Raw genomic sequence first — 27,378 nt, 5'->3', positions numbered from 1 at the left:
GTCACTCATGATCTGACTTGGAAATATATTGCCGTTTTTTCACTGTCACTGGGTCAAAATCCTGGAACTCCCTTCCTAACAGCACTGAGTATATCTACACCACATGGACTTCAGCGGTTCAAGAAGATAGCTCACCACCACCTTCTCAAGGGCAACTAGGGTTGCGCAATAAATGCCGGCCCAGCCAGTGAAGCCCACATCCCATGAATGAATTTTTTTAAAAAGTCACTAAGAAAACCTATTTTCCTTTCAGCACGGATAAGGGAAGAGTTGACAGAAGCCATTAGCTATTACTGCTAGACCTCACTAAGGATCTTTTTCACTTCAAATATAAAATAATAATACGCTCAGATATTTATACATTGACTATGGATAAGTTGGATCTGTCTTTCTAAGCTTGCTTTTTCAATCTATACTATTCCCCTTGCTTATCAAGCAGCACAGAATGGACTGGACTTTCTGGTGTGGAGTGGGTGGGGCGGGCATTCTCCAATATCATAAATTTGAATACAGGGCTCATGGGAATGTACAATTTCATCACTTTGCACAGTCAAATGTCCCTATCCAAAAGGTAAACTTTCAAAGTGTGCTGAGGACTATTTCATTATATTTCTGGCTTACTTTCAACAGCTTGATCACTGAATGCAACTAATTGAGAAATACAAATATTACAGCAGAGGTATAAATGAAAACCATGCGTATAATTTTGAACACTATTTAACTATGAAAAAAGTTAGGTGGAGGGCAAAGTTTCCTCTGCTCTGCTGTAAAGCTTAGCCCCAACTTCAGACACCATCCACAACAGTATTTTTTCGTATCAGCCACTGTTGTATCTTCTGTGAATGAGGTTACGAATTTAATTGCAATTTCTACCAAATTAGCACATTTTGCATCATAATCTGAACCTATTAAGAACTGCTTCAACCTATCACAGAAAACTTGGTTGCCAGCAAAAACCTTTTGTTTCATAGTTTGAGCTGGGTTCAAGCCCAGATCACAGAAGTGAAACCAAGTGCTGACTTACTGTGCCATACTGCCCTCGAGTAGAACATTAGAGCTAATAGTTGACTCAAGCTTGTTGTGATCTTTGTCATGACATGTGCCAAATGCAGCCAGAAATCCTCCAGCATTGAAGATCCACTTTAACACTGATTAAAAAAAGACCAATTGCCCAGATGAGCTGTCCATGCCTTGTTTCTCAGATCGTCTGATCTAAACAGGGTGCAAGGCCTAAAGTCCAGTAATAGTGGGTGCTTTTCAGAATAGTCACTCTGTCAACAAAAAGAGGGAAACTATATAGATAAAGCGCCACGACGTCACTCCCACCTCACTTGGTCAATTTTCCATTGTCCGTAAGCAGGTCCTTCACCACTCACCTCTTTCCCCCTAGCCCCCTCCCTCTACCATTTACACCAAAAACTCCTTGGGCAATGCAAGGAGATGGAGGCCTGATGTTCCTTTTCCTTCTGCTTTGTGCTTTGAAAAAAAGCCTTCTTAAATGGAAAGCAGAGAGAGATTGGCACTGAAAACAAACATGCGATGTTAGTTCAAAAGGTTACTTTTAAATGTATCATTTTCTGTCCTCATTTCACACAACCATACTTTTTTCTCTATGGAATGTACTTTTCTAGGACCTATGATCAGCAAGTACAGATGAGGCTGGACAAGTTAAATCATGTCTAGCTTTTTCTGCCAGACAGGACACACTGGGAAGCTGCCTGATTGCTCTGAACAAGCCGGCCAAAAACATAAAAAACAGTCAACCACAGCAAATACATTTTGAGTGAAGGAATAACTTGCCAAAGGACTCAAACTCAGAACCACCAAGTTTGGAGAGTACTTTAATATATGAATCTAATTATAAGGTCAATTTGTTAAACAGTTCATCACAAATGTGAGAAAAATATATTTTACCATCGGAAAATTTCATACAACTACTAACGGTCCCAATAAATATCAACAGCAGCTGTCAAATATGCCGAGGATAACAATTATATTCAACGTCAAGTTGATATTATGGGCCTACATCAAAGAATGACGTCATCTTCAGGAGAGGAGACATGATTTCCAATCTGAAGTTCCAACACTTAAAAAGAAAGGTGGCTTCTTAGTGCAAGTGAATTACTTCATCTATGCACTTCAACACAGTCGTAAGGTAGTTTGAGCCTATAATTCCCAGCCAGGTAATGGACAACCTGAGTTGTGCTTTATGGGTGCCTGTTGCTTTTTCTATAAAAGCATATTATTAAAATATATTTTATAAACTGGAAGGCAAGTTATCCCCATGTAGCTCTCATGGACAGGTAGAAGGGTCGAAAAAGAACCAGGTGCGACCTGAAAAGGTTGACCATAGGATAACTTATGATGGGAACTGAAAAGGGTCAAAATTCTAAATACGCCCTCTCCCATCTCAAATGTATTGCAGTTAAACATGAAACAATATATTTGAGGTATTACTGACAAAAAACTTGAATTTGTAACACTGAATATTAAAAGTCAGGCCTGATTTGTGGTTGGGAAGTAATCACAATAGTGCTAAATAATTTCTCTTTTTTTTTATTCCCTTCCTCCAAGCCATTTATTCCCTCTGAAAGCAAATTTCCACTTAATTCAATTTTTAATCTGTATTTACATTTATAACCTGCTGGAATACAGCAATTCATGTACAGTAACATTATGTTATTCATTACCGATCAAAAATACATGCAGAACTTGGTCATTGATATCAGGCATTAGATTATATGTGTGAATTGCAAAGTCAAATAAAAGATCTGCAGAAAGTACCTTCACAAGAGTTTCTGTTAACACAAAAACTATCTACTCAAGTCCATCTCAGCTATATGCTGCACCCTACTGGTATTACTGGAATCAAATGTAGCACAAGACAATTTTGACGTACTACACAAACAGGAATCGGAGGTTCCCAGGGACCTTTAAAAAAAATCAAGGTTTATTGAAAATTTTAAAACCCAGCATTTTTCAGTTATTATTTTTAGCATCAGAGCCTAGGAAAAAAGTGGAGGGGAAGTGGGAATTAAAGCCCTAACCACAAATCAAATCACAGAGAATCAGTTTTTATTTTGATCGCCACTAAGCCTCATGAATACAAGACACAGTTAAGCTAAATGATATCCCAAAGCTGCAACTTGCAAGAAAACATAGTTCAGTAGGGAGAGAGAAACTACAATGGCCCAGATATTCCAATGGCAACAGTGGCAAATGTTCAGACATTCGGCATTGTTGTACGTTGAACTCGGGGGAAGTTCTGACCCTTCCATATACACGGTATATACCCAGAGAGTTTAAACTTCTGTTGGGCAGAATTATGCTGCCTGGGCCCCTCTGAGAAAGTCTCAGACACTGATCTTAGTTTTGGAGGCTTGGGCTTGATGCCCTACACTTACCCAGATATTTACCCAATCGGTCTACTGCTGTTAATCTCAGATGTAGGACAGTGATTTACAGTGGGAAATGTATAGGGAAGTCCAAAAAAAAGCACTAACTCCCTCCACACACCAGACAATGCTCACAACACCACGCCCCCAGCTTCCCAACACTGCTCACCCCCATGCACCTCAAACATTGCTCACTCCCATCACCCAACAATGCTTAACCCCCTGAAACGCCAACAATGCTCACCTCCCAATTAGCCAATAGTTAACGGTTCTCTCATATGAACAAATGTACGAATTAGGAGTAGGCCATGTGGCCGCTAGAGCCTGCTCTGCCATTTGATAAGATAATGGCTGATCTGCCGTGGCCTCAACTCTACTTTTCTGCCTAGCTCTCTATGTCTTTTGACTCCTTTGTCAATCAATTCTATCTAACTCAACATTAAAAATATTCAATGACCCTGCCCCCACTGCTCTTTGGGGAAGAGAATTCCACAGATTAACAACCCTCAGAAAAAATTTCTCCTCATCCCTGTCTTATATCAGAGGGCCCTTATTTTTAAACAATGTCCCCTAGTTTTAGTCTCTCCCATAAGGGGAAACATCCTCTCAGCATCCACCTATCAAGTCCCTCAGGATCTTATGTTTCAATAAGATCATCTCTCATTCTTCTAAACTCCAAGGTATGCAGGCCCAATCTGTCAACCTTTCCTCATAAAATAATCCCTTCATCACAGGCATCAGTCAAGTGAACGTTCTCTGAACTCCCACCTTTTACCCTATTTTCCATCTTTTTTCCCCACCACCGTCCCCTCCCCCCTACCCCACCCCCACTTGGGCTATCTGTCACTTGTTCATGCTTTCCTTTTCAAAGTGCTTACCCTTGTCCTGCTATTATCACATTCTGCTTTCTTCCCTTAATGCCACTAACAGCACCTCCTTTAGCCCTTACCATTACCACCCTCTTTGTCCTTTTGTTCATGACATCTTTGTCAATCTCTCCTTTGCCCCCACCTATCATTGGCTTTCTATCCAATTTCACTTGCTCCACTCCCCTTAAACAGTATAAGTTTCATCACATTTTTACTTCTGTTTAGCCCTGAAGAGTCATACGGACTAGAAATGTTAACTCTATTTTTCTCTCCATAGATGCTGTTAGACCTGCTGAGTTCTTCCAGCATTTTCTGTTTTTGTTTCTAATACAATTATGTCTTTTCTTAATCAAGGAAACAAAAATTGTACATAGTATTCCAGATATGGTCTCACCAACATCCTGTACAACTGCAGTAAAACTTCCCTACTTTTATATTCCATTCCCCTTACAATAAATGACGACGTTCCATTTGCCTTTCTAATCACTTGCTGTACCTGCATACTAATTTTTTGTGATTAATGTACCAGGACACCCAGATCCCTCTGTACCGCAGAGTTCTGCAATCTCTCTCCCTTTAAATAATATGCTACTTATCTATTCTTTCTGTCAAAGTGGATAAGTTCACATTTACCCACATTACACTCCATTAGCCAAATTTTTGCCCACTCACTTAAACTATGTATATCCCTTTGCAGACTTCTTATGCCCTCTTCACAACTTACTCTCCTAACTATCTTTGTGTCATCAGCTAATTTAGCAAACATACATTCAATCCCTTCATTCAGGTCATTGATATAGATACCAAACAGCTGAACCCCTGATCCCTGTGGCACTTCACCAGTTAGAGCCAACCCAAAAATGAACCATTTATCCCTACTCTCTGCTTCCTTTTTGCTAACTAATCCTCTATCCATGATAACATGTTATCCCCCACACCATGAGCTTTTATTTTGTGTAGTAATCTTTGATGTGGCAAATGCCTTCTCGAAATCTAAGTACACCACATCTACAGGTTCCCCTTTATCTACGTCGCTTGTTACTTCCTCAAAGAACTCTAATATATTAGTCAAACATGATTTCTCTTTTGCAAAATCATGCTGACTCCAACTGATTGCACTGAGATTTTCTAAGTACCCTGCTATAACCTCCTTAATAGAGTCTAGCATTTTCCTAAGACAGATGTTAGGCTAGCTGGCCTGTAGTTTAGTGTTTTCTGTTTCCCTCCTTTCATGAAGAGGAGTTACATTTGCTATTTTGCAACCTGATCGGACCTCTCCAGAATCGAGGGAATTTTGGAAAATTATAACCAGTGCATCTACTATCTCCACAGCTACTTCTTTTAAGACCCTAGGATGAAGTCCATCAGGTCTGGGGGACTTCCTTGCAGCTCATTGCATGTTTTCTTAAGTATTAAAACATTTCACAGGTAACCCCACTAAAACAAAAGTCTCTGCCCCTCATTCCGAATAACTAAGGATGCAGACAGTGTTGAGTCTAGAGGATCAATGGGGTTAATGGAAAGAAGAGTCAATAGGAATAAATGGGTCATTCTCAGGTTGGCAGACTGTGACTAGTGGTGTATTACAAGAATCAGTACTTGGACCTCAGCTGTTCACAATCTATATCAATGATTGGATGTGGGGACTAGATGTGATATTTCAGATGACCAACCAGGTGGAAATGTGTGTTACAAGGTTGATGCAAAGAGGCTTCAAGGGGATTTGGATAAGCTTAGTGAGTGGGCAAGAACATGGCAGATAGAATATAATGTGGATAAGTGTGATATTATCCACTTTGGTAGGAGGAATGGAGGTGCAGTGTAATTCTTAAATGGAGGGAGATTGGGAAGTGTTGATGTCCAAAGGGACCTGGGTGACCTTATTCTTAAGTCACTGAAAACTAACATGCAGGCACAACAAGCAGTTAGGAAGGCAAATGGTATGTTGGCCTTCATCGCAAGGGGATTTGAGTACAGGAGTAAAGATGTCTTGCTTCAATCGTATAGAACATTGGTGAGACTGCACCTAGAGTATTGTGCACAGCTTTGGTCCCCTTACCCAATAAAGGATAAACTTGCCATTGAGGGGGTGCAGCAAAGGTTCACCAGACTAACTCCTGGGTTGGCAGGACTGTCCTATGTGGAGAGATTGGAGACTGGGCCTGTATTCTCTAGAGTTTAGAAGAATGGGAGGTGATATCATTGAAACATAAAAATCCTTAAGGGATAAGACAGGGTAGATGCAGAAAGGATGTTTACCCTGGCTGTGGGGAGGGTGGGTGGGAGGCGTCCTAGAACCAGGGGACACAGTCTCAGAATACGGGGCAAGCCACATAGGACTGAGATGAGGGGAAATGTCTTCACTCAGAAGGTAGTGAATCTTTGGAATTCCCTCTCTCAGAGCGCTGTGGAATCTCAGTCATTGAATATGTTCAAGACAGAGATTGATAGATTTCTAGATATTAATGAAATCAAGGCATACGAGGATAGTGCAGGAAAATGGCATTGAGGTAGACGATAAGCTATGATCTGGCAGAGCTGGCCCAAGGACCTGAATGGCCTACTCTTGCTCTTATGTTCCGAAGTGACAGTGTAAACTTATGACACAGCTTAAGAAAACTGCTTTTCCTTTTGGCAAATGTTAGATTTTCTTTTATAACAAAGGCAAAGAAACTGATGTTTCTCAAATGAATTGGTTACATGGGTTTGGTTGAGATAAAATATCTTTTTTTAATAAAATTAAATCACTGAATTGTTAGATTTATCAACACCAATAATGTTTTATTTTACTTCATCATTCATGGAATGTGGTCATCATTGGCAAGGCCAGCATTTATTGTCCATTTATTGCCCTTGAGAAGGTGGTAGTAAGCCGCCTTCTTGAACCGCTGCAGTCCATATAGCGCAGATGCTCTATGCTCCCTCACAATGCTGTTAATGAGGGAGTTCCAGGATTTCAAACCACTGACAGTGAAGGAGCAGCAATATAGTTCCAAGCCAGGATGGTGAGAGATTTGGAGGGGACCTTGCAGGTGGTGGGGTTCCTGTTCATCTGCTAACTTTGTTCTTCTGGCTGGTGGAGGTCATGGGTGTGGAAGGTGCTTTTAAAGGAGCTTTGGCTGCAGTGCATCTTGTAGATGGTACACACTGCTGCTACTGTGTGCCAGAGCCTCAAGTGTTGTTGGAGCTGCACTCATCCAGTATTCCATCACATTCTTGACTTGTGCTTTGTAAATGGTGACAGGCTTTGGGAAGTTCTGGTGAAAGGCCACTGACCTAAAGAGTTGACTCGATTTTTCTCTCTCCGCAGATGCTGCCTGACCTGCTGAGTGTTTCCAGCATTTTCTGTTTCTTATTTCTGATATCCAGATTCCAGGTAGTATTTTGCTCTGCCTGTTTTGGATGGTCTTTCTTTACAAACTCACCTTGTTCTTAGTCTTCCAAATCAGATAAAAAGAGGAATTGTCTAGGAGAGCAGTGTGCTGCTACTCTGACATGCTGTGCAATACCTTGCTACTTAATGATACTGAGAGATCCAGATTTTTAAAATCTATGCCAAAAGCAATTTATATTTGGACCTAACAAGACTGCAACACAGAACGAAGGCTAATTTAACTTTCTAAGCAGGATATTCAGAATTGATGTACACACGTGATCAAAAAACCAAATTCATTCACTTCATGTTTTTCAAAAAAAATTCTCCCTATCATTCCATACCATCAAAGAAAAATAAGTTCATGGAGGAGTAAGTTGCTCAACAATAACATGTTTGTAATTATTTTATCAAAAATAATTTACATAATCCATGCTGCCAGGACAGCTAGTCTTCCCTCAAATCCCACCTTTCTGTTGTCGTCCTTGCAGCTGTTTGAAGCTTGGCCTAGAAACTGCTAGATCCTGAGTGAGGAGAAACGAGTGAGCAAGCACAAGGCATCAGTGGTGGGGCTAATTGTCAGGTTTGCTGCCGAAAGAGCTGATACAAATAATTGTATAAAAATAACTGCAGTTCAAAAACAGCAGTTGATATAGTCATGCAACAAACTAAAAGCTTAATATTCTTTAATTCTACAGACTAAAATTAATTTTCCACCATCTCGGCATACAAGACAAATTTCAGATATTCAATAAGGTAAAGGCATGATTTGAAAGGAATGGATTTGGATCTAGTATTTCCCACCACAGCATCATTGTCATGAAAATATAATAAATCTCATGATATTATTGTGACTTATTGTAAATGTAGGTTAATAGTGGGGTTTGGACTATTTTCTCTGTGTATGTGTGGGATTTAATTGAATTGGAGACAGCTGGTCTGGAGGTTTTGAGTTATCAAAAAGACATTAGGTTTGAAATGCTAAATACGTAAACATGGTTGAAGTTTTATAATGTGAGGAAAATTTGCATTTATAGATAAATAAGGTTAGTTTGAATTTCAAAGAGACAGTAAGATATTACACCTAGCCAGAAGAAGCCAAGCCAAACAGTGTGTTTACTTTCCCCAAAGGTTACTGGTAAAATTAGTACTATGAAAAGATTTATATTATGAGAAAAGTAAAGTTCCAAGGGTATATTGGAACAATGTCACTAAGATCTAACACAAGTGTGAAAAGCCTCCAGTCTCTGTGCATCAAGTTGCTGTCTGCAGGAATTGAAGCTGAGAAAACTCACTTTGAATATCATTATCCAGGGTATTGTGTTGCTTTGCCTGGGTCTGTTTAAATCTATTTGTTTTTACTGTTGCCTTAACAGAGGTAACTGGGAGCCAGATTAATTAGTGGTTTTAGGAGTTGTTACGGTAGTAATTTGTAGACCTATGTACGTGCTTTAAATCTTTTCTTTTGTTAATAAATGTTTAATTTAGTTTTCTAAAAACCTCTGAAGTCGTGGTAGTCTTATTACCTAAGAATTCAGGGCATGCATCTTGAAATAAAACAGTTGTGACCGTGTGATCAAGTTTCCCTCATGGATTTGATCCGCCTGGCACACATCATCTGCCACGTAATAGTAATAATGCACTTCTTGCAGATTTGCTAAATACAAATATACTGTTAGGCAAAAATATCTAGACAACTATTTGTAGCTACAGATCTTCAGTATAGCAGATGTGTTACAGAGGAAGAGCGAAATCAATGCCATTCCTTTCTCAAGGAGTTAGAAAAGATGCAAGAGAGCTAATGAAAGGTTGGGTTTTCAGGAATAGCAGATTGTGAAGCAGGATACAAAAATAATTCCAGTAAACTGGAACAAAATGGCTAAAGGCTCTGGTGCTTTTGGTAGTATTGCTGGTGTTTCGGCAAGGGGGGTGTTGGCAATACAGTGAGGGTCAGGCTCAAGACCAGAAGGCAGAGGAAGGGGCTTAATGTGGGAGAAAATGGCAGAGTTTGGCATTTGTAGATGAGGACAAGGATTTCAAATGCATTAAAGGGTATGAGAAGCAGTAGAAAATTGATTGAATCTTGCCCTTCATTCGTGTGTTGCTTGTAAAATAAAGCATTCTGCTGGTTTAGAATGGCGCCTCATCTCACCAGAGTTCCTAATGGTCTGCATTCTCCAAAGACAGGAGAACGCAACTAAAGTGTCAGGTTGTACTAACCAGTAAGGTAACAAGGAGTCTATGCTATAATTACTGATGTTAAAGTAGATCAATATCTACTTGTAAAGGTGTACAATGGAGCTTCTATCTTTCTCTAGTTTCTCTCTTATCTCCCCTCATGCTTTTTCCAAGTTCATCTTGTCCACGAGACCCACCTCCTGCTCCCTCGATCCTATTCCCAACAAATCTGCTGATCACCCAATTTCCCCTCCTGGTCTCCATGTTAGCCGACTCTGTTAACTGATCTCTCTCTTCAGGTTTCATTCCTCTCCTCGTTAAATCTGAGCTTTTGACCACATATTCGTGCTATCACTAAGACAGCCTATTTCAACCTCTAATTTTGCCCCATCCCATTTTGTCTGTTGCTGAAATCCTTATTCATGCCTGTTTTTTTACTGCACTAGCTGCCGTAAAGCAGGCAGGTTTAAAAAGGTCCAGTCACTTTGAAAAGCCAGGGAGAACTTAAGTGCATAGGTTAAGTGGGTCGTGTGGTCAGGGAGGAAGTCAGTGTAGGGGTGAGGCGTGTGGTCGGGACTGTGGAGCAATCGGGGGAGGTGGGGAAGAGTGAGAGTCTGCGGTGGGAGAGGGAGAGAGAGTCGGGGGGTAAGGCCATTGCAGGGGAAGGTCATTGGAGGGAGCGGAGGACAGTCAGAGGGGATGGAGAACAGTCAAAGGACAGTCATGGCGGGTAAGAGGGCAGTCAGTGGACGTAGGTCGTCTGTCGGGGGGGGGGGAGGGGTGAGAACCATTGGGGGGGGGTGGGGGGTTGAGGATGAGGGCTGTCAGGGGTTGATGGGGGTAGTCAAGCGGCTCCCCTCTGGCATGGAGGGGTCAGTACTACAGTTACCCAGAAGTTAAAGTGGTTTTAATTCTTTGAACATTTTCTGGGTAACTATTACTGCAAGACAGTTGGAACCATCTGAAGTTTGTGATTTATATTATAGCTTCGGTTGGCTCCCATTGCAAGGCAATTGGCCAATGGAAGTTTGAACTTCACTGGCAATTACTGTACAATCCTTATTGGGGTCCCCCAGTGCAACTTGGGGTACCCCCAGGTATGACGCCCCATAGCCCAGCAGTTGTGGGCCAATATCTCCTTACATGGCTTGGTATCATTTTGTTTTATTGTAAAGCACGTTGGGACGTTTTATTCCATTAAAGGCAGTATACAAATAAGTTGTTGTTGCAGGGAACAAAATTTCTGGTGGAAGCCAAGGACAATGGCTTCGGTCCTCACAACCTTTAGTTGGAGAAAATTTCTGCTCATCCATTTAAGGATTTTAGACAAGCTGCGTGATAAATTAGAGATGCTGGAGGGATCAAGAGAGGCAATAGTAAGCTCAAGTTAGATGTTGTCATGTGGAACCTGGTGTGTTTTGAATGATGTTGCCAACCATTTGTTAATTTATTAAGTTCTAATGCAGCAAATAGAAGGTTAGAGTGCTGATCCAAAAAACCTATCCTGCAAACTTTTATTTTCTATACACAAAGCTTTGTACAAAGTATCACCTTGTTCACCTTGATTTACAAGTCTCATGAAAGATTTCAATTCAATCTTATGAAACACAGGAAGCATCCTCTGATTTTATGGTTAATTGTTAATGCATTAAAATTTCATGTTAAGTTGTAAAATAGAGCAAGTGGACCAAAAGAAAAGATTACAGATGACAGATGTTAAAACGCTGCTGACAAGCCAGTTAAGGGAAAAATTGTCTTTTGTTTCTATAGAAACAGTTCTAAGATACAAACTAATAATTGTTAGGAACGAGATATTGTTTAAGTAAGTTGTATTTGTATTTGTGGGTGTTATGAACAAGATATAGCTTCAAGTTTAATTTCTATTTCTGTAATCTGTGTGTTAAGGGGGAACTTGAATTTTGGTTTCACTTTAAAAGGTGCCTACATTCTAATGAGGTTTTATGACTCTTCAAGGGAAGTTAAAACAAAAAGGTAGAAAAAACTATGTTGTTGCCTAGCAACAGGGGTCCAGAGAGAGGGATTCAGTGACAGAGGAAAACAGAAAAGCAGTTTTTTAGTTCAGTTGAAGGGAGCTGCCAGGAGAAGCAGCGTAGGAGAGGGACAGGTAGCAAGTCTCAAACTAAAGAAGAAGCCAAAACCAAGGAGTAGAACAGGAGAAAGGTCCCAAAAAGACCTGCTAGTTAAAGGAATTACAGGAATCTGGAGAAGGTCCTATAAAGTGAAGTCAAGAGTGAGAAGCAGAGGAAGGCTCCAAACTTAAAGGAAGAAATCTGCAGGACACAGATTTAAAGCAAAATAGGCTTTCGGGAAGCCAGAAGATTCGAGAAGACAGTCAAGGTTGGTGGATCCTTACTATGGGCATGTGAAGCAGTGGTGTTCTGTTAGCACGGCTGAGTATCTGAGAGTGTGTGTGTGGAAGAAAGCTTGAATGCATGTAGAAATCCAGGGAGAGGAACATCAGAAGGAGAGTTCAAGACCCTGGAGGTGGAACCTTGTGGAAGGTGTCCGAGAGAAAGCATCGTTTGGAAGAAGATTCCAAAGCGGGTTCTTCGAGAGTGGAGATTGGAAACCCTTGTGTGGAAGACGGAGTTCACTGAGACTGCTTAGCTCACCGTGTGACAAGCATCTGGAGGGGGGTGGGATGACTGATGAGGAATTCATAGCACCTGGTTTGCGGTGGCAGCTGTCACTTAGTTTCAGAGTGTGGTGTGCCTGACCACAGGTCACCTATTGGTTTACATGAACTGTGTACTTAGTGAATATGAAAGTATAAGATAGCTTTTGGAACCTGTGTTATCCTTACAAATCTGTACATATATGTAAACGTATGGTTGTAGGTGAAGGAGTGTTGCAATATAGTTAATCTTTTATTGTTTAATAAGCATTTTATTCTTTTGTTAAAAGTTCATCAGCTGACTCTGTTCAGTAGCCACTCTCCATGTTTCTAAACAAAAAATAAAAGTTATACCTATCAAGCCGGGTTCCACCCTGAGATCTGGCTTGTCCAGAAGTAACATCAGCTGGGATCACAACAAAGCGGGGGCTTGTCCAGAGATTATTGTTATAAAGTGGGATCTCTTGTGGGATTGGAAATCCTTGACTTTTGGTGGAATCTGTGAATCCTTAAAAAACAAGTACCTGGAGGTACTGAGGTACTGGACATAGGAACTGGAGTTGCTGTGAGGTATATTATACGGGTTGGAATTCGAAATGGCTACCTTTGATGCAAAGGAGTCTTTAAAACAGCCTGGGTTAAATTATGATTCTCTAATGATATTAATCGTCGCTCAGTTAGCGAGTGTGGCAGACAGGTTAGAGGTAGAAGTTAGAGCGAGAGCTAAAAAAGTACAGTCAAAAAGCTGAAAATGCAAATGAAAGAACCAAAGGAACCTTTAGAATCAGAAGGAGTCAAGCTTACTTGGGCACAGTTTCAGCTAGAACAGAAAAAGTTGGAACTAGAATTTTGGGCAAATCAAAAGGCATGGGAATGAGAAGAAAGGGAAAAAGAGAGAGCATTTCAAAGGGAGCAAGCAGAAAGGCAGGAGAGAGAAAAGGAGCAAGATGAGGCAAGGGAACAAGAAGAAAGGGAGAAAGGAAATACCGGCTTAGAGTGCTGGAACTAAAACAAAAGGCTGGCCTTGACTCTAGGGAAAATATTAATGGGGAAGAAACTACCGCCAAACTAGAGTCCAGTGGGGAGATGTTTAAATTTGTACAAGCTCTTCCAAAGTTTGAGGAAAGGGATGTAGACGCATTCTTTATCTAATTTGAAAAAGGTGGCTAGGCAAATGAAGTGGCCAAAAGAAATCTAGACATTGCTCTTACAGAGTAGATTGGTGGGTAGAGCTGGTGAGGTTTATGCATCACTGGTAAAGGAAGTCAGGCTGTGTTTTGTCTCAAAGGGAGAAGTGTGCCCTCACTCCTCCAACAAAATAAGTAAACAGATCAAAATTTTGAGAGATACTGGGGCAGATCAATCATTGATGGTGGTTGATGATATAATTTGTGTTTCAGGCAGGTTTATGAAGGAAAAGGTATTAATAAGAGGTATTAAGGGAATTAAAAAACCTGTTTATTTGTGTAAGTCAACTTACAAAGTTATTTTGTAAACAGAATTGTTACGGTGGAAATTATTCCTCAATCACCTACTGAAGGGGTATATTTTATTCCAGGTAACGATTTGGCTAGTGGAGACAGTAATGCGGCAACAACTGTATTGCAGCAGGCCGTTGATCATACTGACCTTAATCAACTCCTGAAAACTAGTGTGGCAAAAATGAAACACTTATTGCTGATAGCAAACAACCGAAGGAAAACCAGATTAACGCAGAAAACATCCTAATGTCACTAATGTCCTTTAGGGAAGGAAATCTGCTGCCCTTACCTGGTCTGGCCTACACGTGACTCCAGGCCACAGCAATGTGGTTGATTCTTAAATGCCTTCTGAATGATGGAAATTAGGGATGGGCAATAAATGCTGGTGTAGCCAGTGATGCCCACATCCCATGAATGAATACAAAACAACTTTCATGTACAAAAGAGGAGTTTGCTAATGAAAAATAAGAATTGGTGAGAACAATTGAGAAGCAATCACAGAAAGTAGAACACTTGACTGAAGACCTGAAATGTCTAAAGATAAACTTGCAGAAGCAAATTTAACAAAGGTCGATCTTCATTTAAAACATAATGAACTTCAAGCATCAGTCATCGCTATGAAATATCATGAAACATGCCTTGAACAAGGAATTGTTGGTAAATAAAAATAATTGGTTGAATGCAGAATTAAAAACCAAAACTAATGAACTGTTAGAACTTTGTCGTGAAAAGAGCAATAAGATTCTTGAACTCCGTAGCAAAGTGGAGAAAATCAAAGAGAAGATGCGCGGTATGGAGTGCCGCAGTTCTGAAGTTGTTCCTGTGTATAAAAACTCCTTGCCAAATTGTGGTCCAGTTGAGCAAAGAACTGATCCAAGTAATCTTTCTGATGTATCAACTTCAGTAATGGGCAATAAGAAAGCAACTGAACAACTTGCAGAATTGGAACTTAAGAAGTGTCAACAAAAGGGACTGAAAGTGTAAAATGACCCAGGTCAATGACCAGACACAGATTTACAAGTGTGAATACACAAAATACAGCAGTTGGAATCCAGACAAGTGGACAGTTTGTAAAAGATTATTCAAAACTTGTAGAGGAGGAGCATGATATAGTTCGTGGATTATATAAAAGAGTTGACAGGTTAGAAAGCACTGTGAGCTCCAGAGGGAGAAAGTAATTGACGCTGCTCAAAGAGAAGAGTGGAAAAGACCTGTTTAAAACGCATAATCAATAATCATAAAATTTCAAAGATCAAATCAAGGAGGAGCACAAAACCTTTTTATGTGAACATAGAAAGCATCTCAACGACATCCTTGAAACTGTGAAAATAGATTTTGATCAGAGAAGAAATTAGATGTTAATGCACAAAAAATGCCATTTTCACTTCACTAAAACGAAATGGGAATTTACCACATTTGAGTTTGGAAAATGAGTTTGAAGATGGAATTACGCCTACAGCTAACAAGGAGGATGGTTGGACTGTGGACTTAAGTGAAACATTCTTTGTTAAGTTAAAGACTGAGAATAAGAGGAAGAAGAAACCCAAGGGTTGAGTTACGATAATGCTAATCTTATTACATGTATTAACTTTATTTTCGTTAAATCTCTGAATTTGTACAATTAGCATGTATAGTTGTGGAATGAGATGGAAAGTTTATTGGTCTGATATGTAATAAGATATTTTATTAGATGTTTCTGATAATTGTGTGTGAAGCGGATGTGAGGTAATTGTAAAGAAACCTTCACTGTTGTGAAGCTTCCTTTCTTTCAAGGAAATAGGTGTTGGGAACTAGATATGGTTTAAGTAAGTTGCATTTGTATTTATGGGTATTAGGAACAAGATATAGCTTCATGTTTAATTTCCATTTCTGTAATGTGTGTGTTAAGAAAGGGGGAACTTGAGTTTTGGTTTCACTTTAAAAGGTGCCTGCGTTCTAATGAGGTTTTATGACTACTGAAGGGAAGTTAGAACAAAAGGTAGAAAAAAAACTGGGCTGTTGCCTAGCAACAGGTGTCCAGAGAGAGGAACTCACAGAGATGGAGGAAAACAGAAAGCATTTTTTAGTTGTTGAAAGGAGCATACAGGAAAAGCAGCATAGGAAAGGGACAGATAGCAAGTCCCAAACTAAAGAAGAAGCCAAAACCATGGAGTAGAACAGGAGAAAGGTCCCAAAAAGACATTCTAGTTAAAAATAGAACAGGAATCTGGAAAATGTTCTGTTAAGTGAAGTCAAGAACGAGAAGCAGAGGAAGGCTCCAAGTTTAAAGGGAGAAAGCTGCAGAACGTAGACTTAAAGCAAAATAGGCTTGTGAGAAGCCAGAAGATCTGAGGGGACAGTCAAGGCTGGTGAATCCTTGCTATGGGCATGTGAAACAGTGGTGTTCTGTTGGCACAGCTGAGTATCTGAGAGAGAGTATGTGGAGGAAAGTTTGAATGCACATGGTGATCCAGAGGAGAGGAACATCGGAAGGAGAGTTCAAGACTCTGGAGGTGGATCCTTGTGGAAGGCATCCAAGAGAAAAAGTTGCTTGGGAGAACATTCCAAAATGGGTTCTTCAAGAATGGAGATTAGAAACCTTCATGTAAAAAACAGGGCTCAGCAAGACCGGTTGGCTCGCGGTGTGACAAGCATCTTTGAGGGGGGGGTGCGGATTTAATGAAGGATCCATAGCATCTGTTTGGGGTGACATCCATCACTTGGTTTCAGCAAGTGGTGTGCCTGACCACAGGTGGCCTATTGGTTTACATGAACTGTGTACTTACTGTGAACATGAGAGTATAAGGTAGCTTTTGTAACTTGTGTTCGTTCTCCTTACAAATTTGTATATATCTGTATAGGTATAGTTGTGGGTGAAGGAGTATTGTAATATAGTTTATCTTTTCTTGTTTGATAAATGTTTTATTCTTTTGATAAAAGTTCATCAGCTGATTCCTGTGACTCTGTTCAGTAGCCACTCTCCACGTTTCTAAACAAAAAATAAAAGTTAGGATCTATCAAGCTGAGTTCCACCCTGAGGTCTGGCTTGTCCAGTAGTAACATTAGCTGGGATCATAACACAATTCACATAAATACCCTAGGGAATACTTGCTAAAGTTTTCTTTCTGAAGCTGTAATTTTTTAAAAATTAGGTGCAGCATATGGAAGAAATTATACCTCTTTTTATCTGGTTTTGTGCTTCCTTTCGTGAGAAAGCGCTGTAATCGTATATTATGCTAAATATATAAATACAAAATCACAATTAATATTTTTAATATTTCTAATCTATTTTTGTTCAACAATGTTACTGCAGACATCCTTAAATTAACTTATTACATCATTAGAAAAAGTCAAGGACCACTTTGAAGTTGGTTCAATTTAAGGTATGACCACTTTGTTGCTAGATGCATGAGCGTGCTTCCCCAATCGCTAATATGCATGTAATGGAAAGAATGGAAATTTGTTGATAACTACTTAGTTGCAAATTTGACATTACAAAACTTAATCAACTGTGACCTGACAGTTGAGGCTTATGAGGATGCCTGTATTTTGTAAAACAAGCCAGTATCTTACAAAGAGAGCAATTTTAAACTGTGATTCATATCTATGTATGCAGGTTAAATGCAATATTGATCATACAAAATTAGCACTATTTCAGAGGCGTATTTATTTTCAATTTTAGTTTATCTTTTATTCCATTAATATTTCTCCAGTATTTATTGCAGCTAAGCAAAAAGAAGTTTTGCATATTTCTCTTAAAAAGAAAGCAACAGTGTACTTACAATTCTCTATGAGGCAAGCTTCTATTTTCAAATTTGGACAAAAGAAATTATTGGAAATCCAAGATCACTCCTTGTACCCATTTATAGAACAAATTTGAAATCTGACAGTAGGTCACTTGTGTATCTCTCAATAGACAGAACATATTGCAAAGGGGACCAAAATAAAACAGGGACAAAAAAAATTGCTTTTGAAAATAAATGCCAAGTTTTAGTACAATACAACATTGCATTTCCTTAACTGATTAACTACCTTGATGTTTTTCCCCTAATCATATATATTCCATATGCTAACTTTGTCATATCTTGTAAACCAAGGGATTGGGTGAAGCAGTGGGTTACAACACTGTTCATTCACGTTGGAACTGTTCAAGTCCAGCTTAAAACAACAGGATGGAAATCTATATTCCTGAATATCTATAAAACACTAAGTATGATTTTAGACCATTCTAACATAGCTTTCCAGTGTTTAGAAGTCTATGGCATAGAACTGAACGTTATTCAGTGCCAGCTAGAAAATTTACTTCCCGAAGTTCTACAAGGACGGCTGCTTTAGGAAAATGTAGTAATACCATTTGTTTTTTTTTGAGGGAGCTGGGTTGTTTTTCTGAGGTTGTTGGCAAGTTAAATTGGCCAAATTTTCAGGCTGAAGCTCCTGCTGCCTCTGACCATGGATTGTTTCAGCTTAAAAGTGTCATAAGGCACTTTTTACAAAAATTGTATTTCCGTAGCTTCCTGCAAAGAGAAAAATCTAAAATGTACTGTATCAGACAGGTAACAAATCTTCATGGTCTTCGCTACTGCTGTGCTGTTACAATGAATAAAGGTTATTTAATTGAAACCATAAAAGATAAGTGACCTATTTTGCAGGATTTTCATTCTTTGAATTTTGCATAACTTCTATACATAGGAGTATAATCTAATTAAACCATGTGCTGAACACCTTGTTAAGCTGTCATGACATTGCACACTGGGGATGCCACACATGGCCTCTATTCCTACAATGTATAAAATCACAGGCACTCTGCAATTGCATAATTTTGTTTTGACCAGAAGCTAACCTGAACTAATCACTAAGATCTGCCAGAAAGTACAAGACTTGTAGCAATGAGGGATTACAATTATGGAGAATGCACACCAATCAAATTATGAATATGATTCTGAAAATAATGCATTCTTTTTTTACAATGTACGTATGATATAGGTTAAAGAATGATACCAAAGATTCAAGGACAGAGGGAGGCATAGGAGCCTTAATGCCAATTGTCAAAAGTAGTGTTCGTCATGCACTGCAGTCAAAACCAGGTAGATATGGCATCTGGTATCTGGCTGTCTGATACTTAATCAACAGTGTGTATCACAGGAGCTATGTAATTATCAAATCTCACTACACTGTCTCGAGAGAGTTGGATAATTTAGCATTCTGTAAGCATTTCTTTCATGGAAGCAATATTTAGTTCTGACTTATTTTATGGTGAATAAAATGATGGAACAATTTATTTCCTTAAATATAATTGGGAAAGACCCTAGATGAAAACTTTTGTTTAGGACCATGTCAGAATGCCAAATCAATTTGACTGATTTACAATAAGGAAGTGAAGTTAACTGGCTCTGAGCCAAAACCAAGAACAACATTCAATTTTCTGTGCAAAAATCTAAACAAACACTTGACGCTCAAGCCATGAGTTGATTAACCGTGAATCGACAAAAACTTAATTTCCAAAATAAAATCCAAGCAAATTGACCATGAAAGACTGAAACTGCTGCAACATGGAAACAAACAGAACTGAATTTTAAGCTGTGTCAGAAGTGTTGGAGAATGTTCAAGAAATCACAGGCAACAGGACTAGCTGACTTAGAAGACTTCCATTGCACAAATTATTTCCATTTTATGCTACATGCTCTATTAGTGGATATCCTGAGAGAACTAAGGACGATACTTACCACTGAAAACGAGGAACTGTGAACCATACAAAACGTTGCATCCAAAAAAGGACTATGTACTGTCTCCAGACCAACTTTGTCTCTGATTGAAGAGAGGTAGGAACTGATAGTTGTCACGAGGGACAATCAGGTTAATAGCTAGACATGGCTAACTCCTGAAAATATCCTCAACTATACAGGTAAACTGAGAGATGACAAAGTCTACCATCCTCTATATGGTCTAGCCCTGCTAGATGCTGAGGAGAGAGTATTTTCAACATACATTTCTTGGGATCAATTGCCTCTTCTAAATGTTTATGTAACCCAGACCATACTGAGTATCTGCTCTGCTGGTGAGCTGACACATCAGGTTCGTGCCTCTCATGAGCCAACTGGCCAAATAAGCATTGGGTTGGTATATTTGGAAATGCATGGCAACAACCGATAGGCACTTAGTAAAACCCTTAGGTGCTGAGGAGGCTGAAGGGAAGTAATATTTTATTAACACCTTCACCACTCAAAACTAAACCTGAGAAAATTCTGGTGATGTTTCCAAATGACAACAGCGGCTATCTATTCTTTGGTCTATGATAGCCAATCAGTTGCCAGGGTACAATAATTGGATACCCTGTGGAAGTAGGGCAATTTTGAATTTCGCCTGCTTTACGAAGTGGTTTCAGAACTGTCGATATAGTATCAGGTAAAGGCACCTGTTTTTTTGGAAACCAAAAAGAGTAAACAAAATTGTTCTCTCGTGATCTTCATAAACTTTTTCTATGCCTCTGATGCTCATTTACCTCAACTGGCAACACTGTTTGTGGAAAAAGTCCTGTGGGTGGTTCAGTCAACCACCCAAATGGAAGATGTTTGTAAAATGAAGTATGTAATCTTCATGTTATTAGATTTCTAACAAGACCAACTAGGAAGGTCTATCAGAGAAAAGTGAACTGTGACCATCTTTGCATTGCCTATCTGCAATGATGTAGCTTTGTATAAGCAGATGCTTTACCCTGGAATCTATCAACCTCGGCTATATGTCCGCAACTAATTTTATTTATATAGCACTTGTAACATAAAGAAATGCACCAAGGTGCTTCAAAGGAGCATTATAAAACAATGTATGACACCAAGCCAAATAAGGAGATATTAGGTCAGATGACCAAAAGCTTGGTCAAAGAAGCAGGTTTTAAGAAGTGTCTTAAAGGACGAAAGCAAAGTAGAGAGTTGGACAGATGTAGGGAGGGAATTCTAGAGCTTGGAGCCTAGGCAACTGAAGGCACGTCACCAATGGTGGAGCAGTTATAATTGGGAATACATAAAAGACCAGAATTAAAGGAGTGCAGATATCCTTGAGGGTTGTGGGATTGGGGGGGATTACAGAGATAGGGAGGGACAAGCCCATGGAGGGATTTAAAAACAAGGATAAGAATTTTAAAATCAAGATATTGCTCGACCAGGAGCCAACATAGGTCGGTGAGCACATGGGTGACGGGGGAATGGGGCTTGATGCAAGTTAAGACACGGGCAGCAGAGATTTGGATGACTTCAAGTTTATGGAGGGTAGAGTGTGGGAGAGCAGCCAGGAGTGCACTGGCATTGTCAATTATAGAGGAAACAAAGGCATGGATGAGGATTTCAGCAGATGAGCTGAGACTCTAAGGACGCAGAATCAAGGTTTTTTAGTTGCTAATCTAGGCAATAAAAACACAATAACAAACTGCCACTTAGCATGAATTAGTTTCCATATAAAAAGAGTTACAGTATTTTTGAATATTTCTGACATTGTAAACCTCAAAAGAAAATATTCACTATAAGTTTTTCTTGGGATATAAAGTTGTTTAAGGTATTATTCCCTCCTTTCTCCCACAAAAATGGTGAATGGTTTCAGTCCAGTGTTGTTTCCAAGTAGCTATTCATGCGAGAAATTAATTCAATTTCATGTGACAGTAAGTGTTATAAGGCTACACAATCATGGAGGACATCAGCCAAGCACAATCCTGTCCACCCACTGGATAGGGATCAGAAACAGTTTTGTGACTGAATGATTTTTAAAAGAAAACCCTTTCCAGCATGTGGTCAATTTTAGTTGCTTCACTGTGTTGGGTTGCTAAGATTAGCCACTGGCTCATTGGGACATCACAATTATTTTCTGGTTACCCTGTAAATTTGTGTATTTATAGAGGATTGCAATATTGTCTAAGCCTTTGAAAACATTTGCTGGGTCAAAACCCTGGCACTCCTAGCCAACAGCATTGTGGGGGCACCCTCACCACATTACTCCAGCAGCTCAAGAAGAGGGTCTACTTTCTTCAGGCCGAATGCCCAGAATGAGTAAAAAAAGAAGTCCTGATTGAGATGCACTTGTTTTTGAAGGCCTCAAGATTTTGGATCATTAAACAACACACTTTTTAAGCAACTGTCTTATGATACTGTGATGTGAATAGATTCTCTGCTTTAACTGTCTCTCAATCTCTGCAACTTCCTTCCATTACTACTGGCCCCTTAGGTCCTACTAATTTATTACTGGGAGAGTACAAATACCAACAAGAAAACAGAAAGGAAAAAGAATAGTCAATTTAAAAGCAAATTTATAAATTAGCTTAAGTAGAATATATGAAAATTATTAAGCAGTCTAAATGAGTTATTTTCTACAGATGACGATAAGACGCAGAAGTGGGCCATTTAGCCCATCGAGTCTGCTCTGCCATTCAATGAGATCATGGCTGATCTAATAATCCTCAACTCCACTTTCCTGCCTTTTCCCCATAACCCTTGATTCCTTTACTGATTAAAAATCTGTCTATCTCAGCCTTGAATATACTTAACGACCCAGCCTCTACAGCCCTCTGCCGTAAACAATTCCACAGATTCACTACTGTCTTAGAAAAGAAATTCCTCATCATCTCTGTCTTAAATGGGCGATCTCTTACTCTGAGATTATGCCCTCTGGTCCTAGACTCTCCCACAAGGTGAAACCACCTCTCAGTATCTACCCTGTCAAGCCCCCTAAGAATCCTATATGTTTCAATAAAGTTACCTCTCATTCTTCTAAACTCCAATGAGTACAGGCCCAACCTACTTAACCTCTTCTCATAAGAAAATCCCTCCATCCCTGGGATCAACCTAGTGAACCTTCTCTGGACTGCCTCCAATGCCAGTATATTTTTCCTTAGATAAGGGGACCAAAACTGTTCACAGTAATCTAGGTGTGGTCTAACTATTGCCTTGTGCAGTTTTAGCAAGACCTCCCTATTTTTATACTCCATTCCCTTTGAAATAATGCCCAACATTCCATTTGCCTTCCCTATTACCTGCTGAACTTGTATGTTAGCTTTTTGGGATTCATGCACAAGGACTCCCAAATCACACTGTGCTGCAGCTTTCTCCATTTAAATAATATTCAGCTCCTCTATTCTTCCTGCCAAAGTGTATAACCTCACATTTTCTCACATTATACTCCATCTGCCAAGTTTTTGCCAACTCACTTAACCTGTCCATATCCCTCTGCAGACTCGTTGTCATACTTACCACTTACTTGCATTCTCACCTATTTTTGTGTCATCCACAAATCTGGCGATAGTACATTCACTTCCTTCATCTAAGTCATTAATATATATATTGTAAATAATTGTGGCCCCAGCACTGATCCCTGTGGCACTCTATTGGTTACAGGTTGCCATTCTGAAAATGCTCCCCTTATCCCAGCTGTCTGTCTTCTATTACTTAGCCAATCCTCTATTCATGCTAATATCCTACCCACAACATCATTGGCTTTTATCTTATTAAGTAGCCTTATGTGTGGTACCTTATTGAATGCCTTTTGGAAATCCAAATATATTATATTTACTGATTCCCCTTTATCTATCCTGCTTGTTACCTCCTCAAAGAATTCTAACAAATTTGTCAGGCATTATTTCCCCTTCATGAAGCCATGCTGACTCTGCTTGACTATTTTATGCATTTCTAAATGTTATTACATCCTTTAAAATAGATTCTAACATTTTCCCAATGACGGATGTTAAGCTAATTGGCCTATGGCTACCTGTTTTTTGTCTCCCTCCCTTTTTGAATAAGGGTGTTACATTGGCAGTTTTCTAATCATCTGGGACTTTTCCAGAATCTAAGGATTCCTGAAAGAATACAATCAGTGCACCCACTATCTCTGTAGCTACTTCCTTTAATATCCTAGGATGCAACCCATCAGGTCCAGAGGACCTATTGGTCTTTAGCCTGATTAGTTTCCTTAGTACTTTTTCTCCAGTGATAGTTATTGTATCTACTTCCTCCCCCACTTTTGCCTCTGGATTATTTAGTATTTTTGGAATGTTATTAGTGTCTTTTACCATGAAGGATGATGCAAAGTATTTATTCAACTCCTCTGCCATTTCCTGGTTCCCCATTATTATTTCCCGAGCCTCATTCTCTAAGGGGCCTATGTTCACTTTGGCCTCTCTTTTCCTTTTTATATATTTAAAGAAGCTCTTACTGTCTATATTTATATTACTTGCTAGTTTATTTTCTCCCTCCTTATTTTTTTGGTCACCTTTTGTTGGTTTTTAAAACTTTCCTAATCCTCTGGCTTACCACTAATATTTGCCACATTGTATGATTTTTTTTTTCAATTTGATATTATCCTTAACTTCCTTGATTACCCATGGTTAGTTTATCTCTTCCTAGAATCCTTCTTCCTCACTGGGATATATCTTTGTTGTGAGTCTTGAACTATTTTCTTAAATGTCTGCCATTGTTCATCAACCGTCTTTTTGGCTAAACACCTTTCCCAGTCCACTCAAGCCAACTTTGCCCTCATTCCTTTGTAATTACCCGTATTAAAGTCTGGCACAGTTGTTTCCAACCCAAGTTCCTCACTCTCAAACTGAATGCTAAATTCTACCATGTTATGGTCACTGTTTCCTAGGGGATCTTTTACTTTGAGATCATTTATTAAACCTGCCTCATTACACATTACCAGATCCAAAATAGCCTGATCCCTGGTTGGATCCACAACTTGTTATAGGAAACTGTCCTGAATATGCTCTATGAATTATTGTTCATGGCTACCTCTGCTAATTTGATTTTCCCAATTTACATGAAGATTAAAGTCACCCATGATTGAATTTTCCTGTCAGTGATTTGGGGGCGGGGCCTGCTCGACGACAGGAAAATGACACGGGATGACGTCGGGAGGAATCACTGACGTCATCCCGGTCCCTTTAAATTTTTAGGAAGGTGGGCGGACAATGAAATCAGCTGTCCACCGCCGACCTGTCAATGGTTAATTGAGGCCATTGACAGGCTAATTAAGACAATTAAAGACCTGCCCGTCCAACCTTAAGGCTGGCGGGCAGGCCAGGAGCCCCAGCGGGCTTCTGATAAAGCATGAAACCTCATCCACTGACGGGAAGAGGTTTCATGTCCGTTTTTAAAAATTCTAATAAACTTTATGTCCTTTTTATTAACATGTCCCATCTCGTGTGACATTGTCACATGAGGGGGACATGTTAATAATTTTTAACTTTTTCTATTTTTTGACTTTTCTTACCTGTCAGCGCTTTCCCTGAGACAGGACTTTGCCTCAGGGAGCAGTGCGCTCATGTGCGAAAGAGCGCACTTTGACAGTTGGGGGTTCCCTCCCATTCTCTCTTCCCCCCCGCCTTGCACAGGGTAGGGCGCTGGGCAAAATTCTGCCCCATGTCTCCATAATGGCTATAAGATCATACCCCTTAACCTTTACTGTGCCGTTAATTCATTTATTTTGTTCCAAATGCTGCATGCGTTCAAGTAAAGAGCCATTTAATTTTGCCTTTTTACCATTTTTCTCCCTTTGACCCTATTTGCTGCTTTTTTTTTTAATGTTAATACACTCTGTCCCTTCCTGTCACACTCTGGGTATCATTACCTATATAGCTGTCCTGCAATGCTGCCATATCCTTTTGCTTTGTAAGCCTACGTATCCCCTCTCCAGAAACCTGCCCCCTCCCCGCCCCCTATTTCGTTTATTCTACAGCCCCAGTTATTCGGTTCGCCAGGACACTGGTCCCAGCACGGTTCAAGTAAAGCCCATCCCATCAGAACAGCTCCCTTCTACCCCAGTGCTGGTGCCAGTGCCCCATGAACTGAAACCCATTCCTCCCACACCAATCTTTGTGCCAGGCATTTAACTCCTTGACTTTATTTACCCTATGCCAGTTTGCCCGTGACTCAGGTAGTAATCCTTAGAGGTTCTGCTTTTTAACTTAGCTCCTAACAGTTCAAATTCTTTCAGCAGAACCTCCTTTCTAGTCCTATAAACGTCATTGGTACCAACGTGGACGACGACAACTGGATCCCTCCCCTCCCACTCCAAGTTCCTCTCCAGCCATGAGGAGATGTCCTCAACCCTGGCACCGGGCAAGCAACACAGCCTTCGGGACTCTCACTCATGGCTGCAGAGAACAGTATCTATCCCCTTAACTATCCTGTCCCCTACAGCTACTACGTTTCTATTTCCTCCCCCCATTTGAAAGGCTCCCTATACCAAGGTGTCGTGATCAATTTGCTCAACCTCCCTGCAGTTCCCACTCTCGTCCACACGAAACCTCTTTACTGTTGGACAGTTGCAGGGGTCAAAGCTCCTCGAACGCCATCCCCTGGGTCCCAATACCTGCTTCATCCGAAGTCACACCGTCTTGTCCCTGGTCAGCCCAAATTTGAATTACCTAATCTGTGGGTTGTGACCACCTCCTGGATCAAAGTGTCCAGGTATCCTTCCCCCTCCCTGATGTGGCAAAATGTCTGCAGCTCAGACTCAGCTCCTTAACTCGGATCTGAAGTTCCTCGAGCTGCAAACACTTACTACAGATGTGTTCATTCTGGATCACCTTGGTGTCTGGCAGCTTCCAACATGCTGCAGCAGCAACATATCACGCGTCCTGCCATCGCTATCATATTTAATTAATTACTCTCGTATCCCTGATCTTTAAACTTGAAGAATCCCCTGCTCTATACACTTTACTGTAATTATTACTATCTTTTTTTTTTACACACCAGTATCGATCATATACTTGAGCTGTTTTTAAAAAAAAAGAGAAAAAAGGCTAGAGACCTGCACACAAACTAAAGATAAAAGCAAAGTACTGCGGATGCTGGAAATCTGAAACAAAAACAGAAAATGCTGAAAAAACTCAACAGGTCTAACAGCATCTGTGGAGAGAAAAAGAGTTAAAGTTTCAAATCTGTATGACTCTTCTTTCGAGTCATACGGACTCGAAACGTTAACTCTGTTTTTCTCTTCACAGATGCTGTTAGACCTGCTGAGTTTTTCGAAAAACTAAAGACCTTACTTTTACTTTAAAGACTAGGAATACTCACCAATCAGCTGCTCTCCGCGCTCTTTTACCTCTCGCGTTCTTTATTGGACTCTCATCTCTCTCTCCGCCCTATTTAATGAACTCTCACCTCTCTCTCTGCGCTCTTTAATGGACTCTCGTTTCGCTCTCCGCGCTCTTTAATGGGCTCTCATCTCTCTCTCTGCACCCTTTAATGGACTCTCATCCATCTCTCTCTCTCCATGCTCTTTAATGGACTCCCATCTCTCCCTCCCACAGGAAAAAAAGGACGTGAGGAGAGCAGCAGAGGCACAGGATAAAACAGTGTGAGGAGAGTGGAGGCACAGGATAACAGAGTGCGAAGAGAGCAGCGGAGACACAGGATAAAAGCACGAGGAGAACGGCAGATACGCAGGATAAAAGAGCGTGAGGAGAACGGACCTGCGTGAGGGGTGGGGG

At 40.1% G+C, this 27,378-nt stretch overlaps 1 protein-coding gene across 3 annotated transcripts in view; it reads right to left on the bottom strand.

Annotated features, from left to right (window-relative positions):
- Positions 1 to 27,378, bottom strand: part of tmem245 (transmembrane protein 245) — a 209,956-nt gene that overhangs the window by 64,654 nt on the left and 117,924 nt on the right. The window lies entirely within an intron of this gene.

This window comes from Cetorhinus maximus, chromosome 3, assembly GCF_964194155.1.
Source record: "Cetorhinus maximus chromosome 3, sCetMax3.hap1.1, whole genome shotgun sequence".
Taxonomy (NCBI): domain Eukaryota; kingdom Metazoa; phylum Chordata; class Chondrichthyes; order Lamniformes; family Cetorhinidae; genus Cetorhinus; species Cetorhinus maximus.
This window is presented reverse-complemented; position numbering and strand designations above follow the sequence as displayed.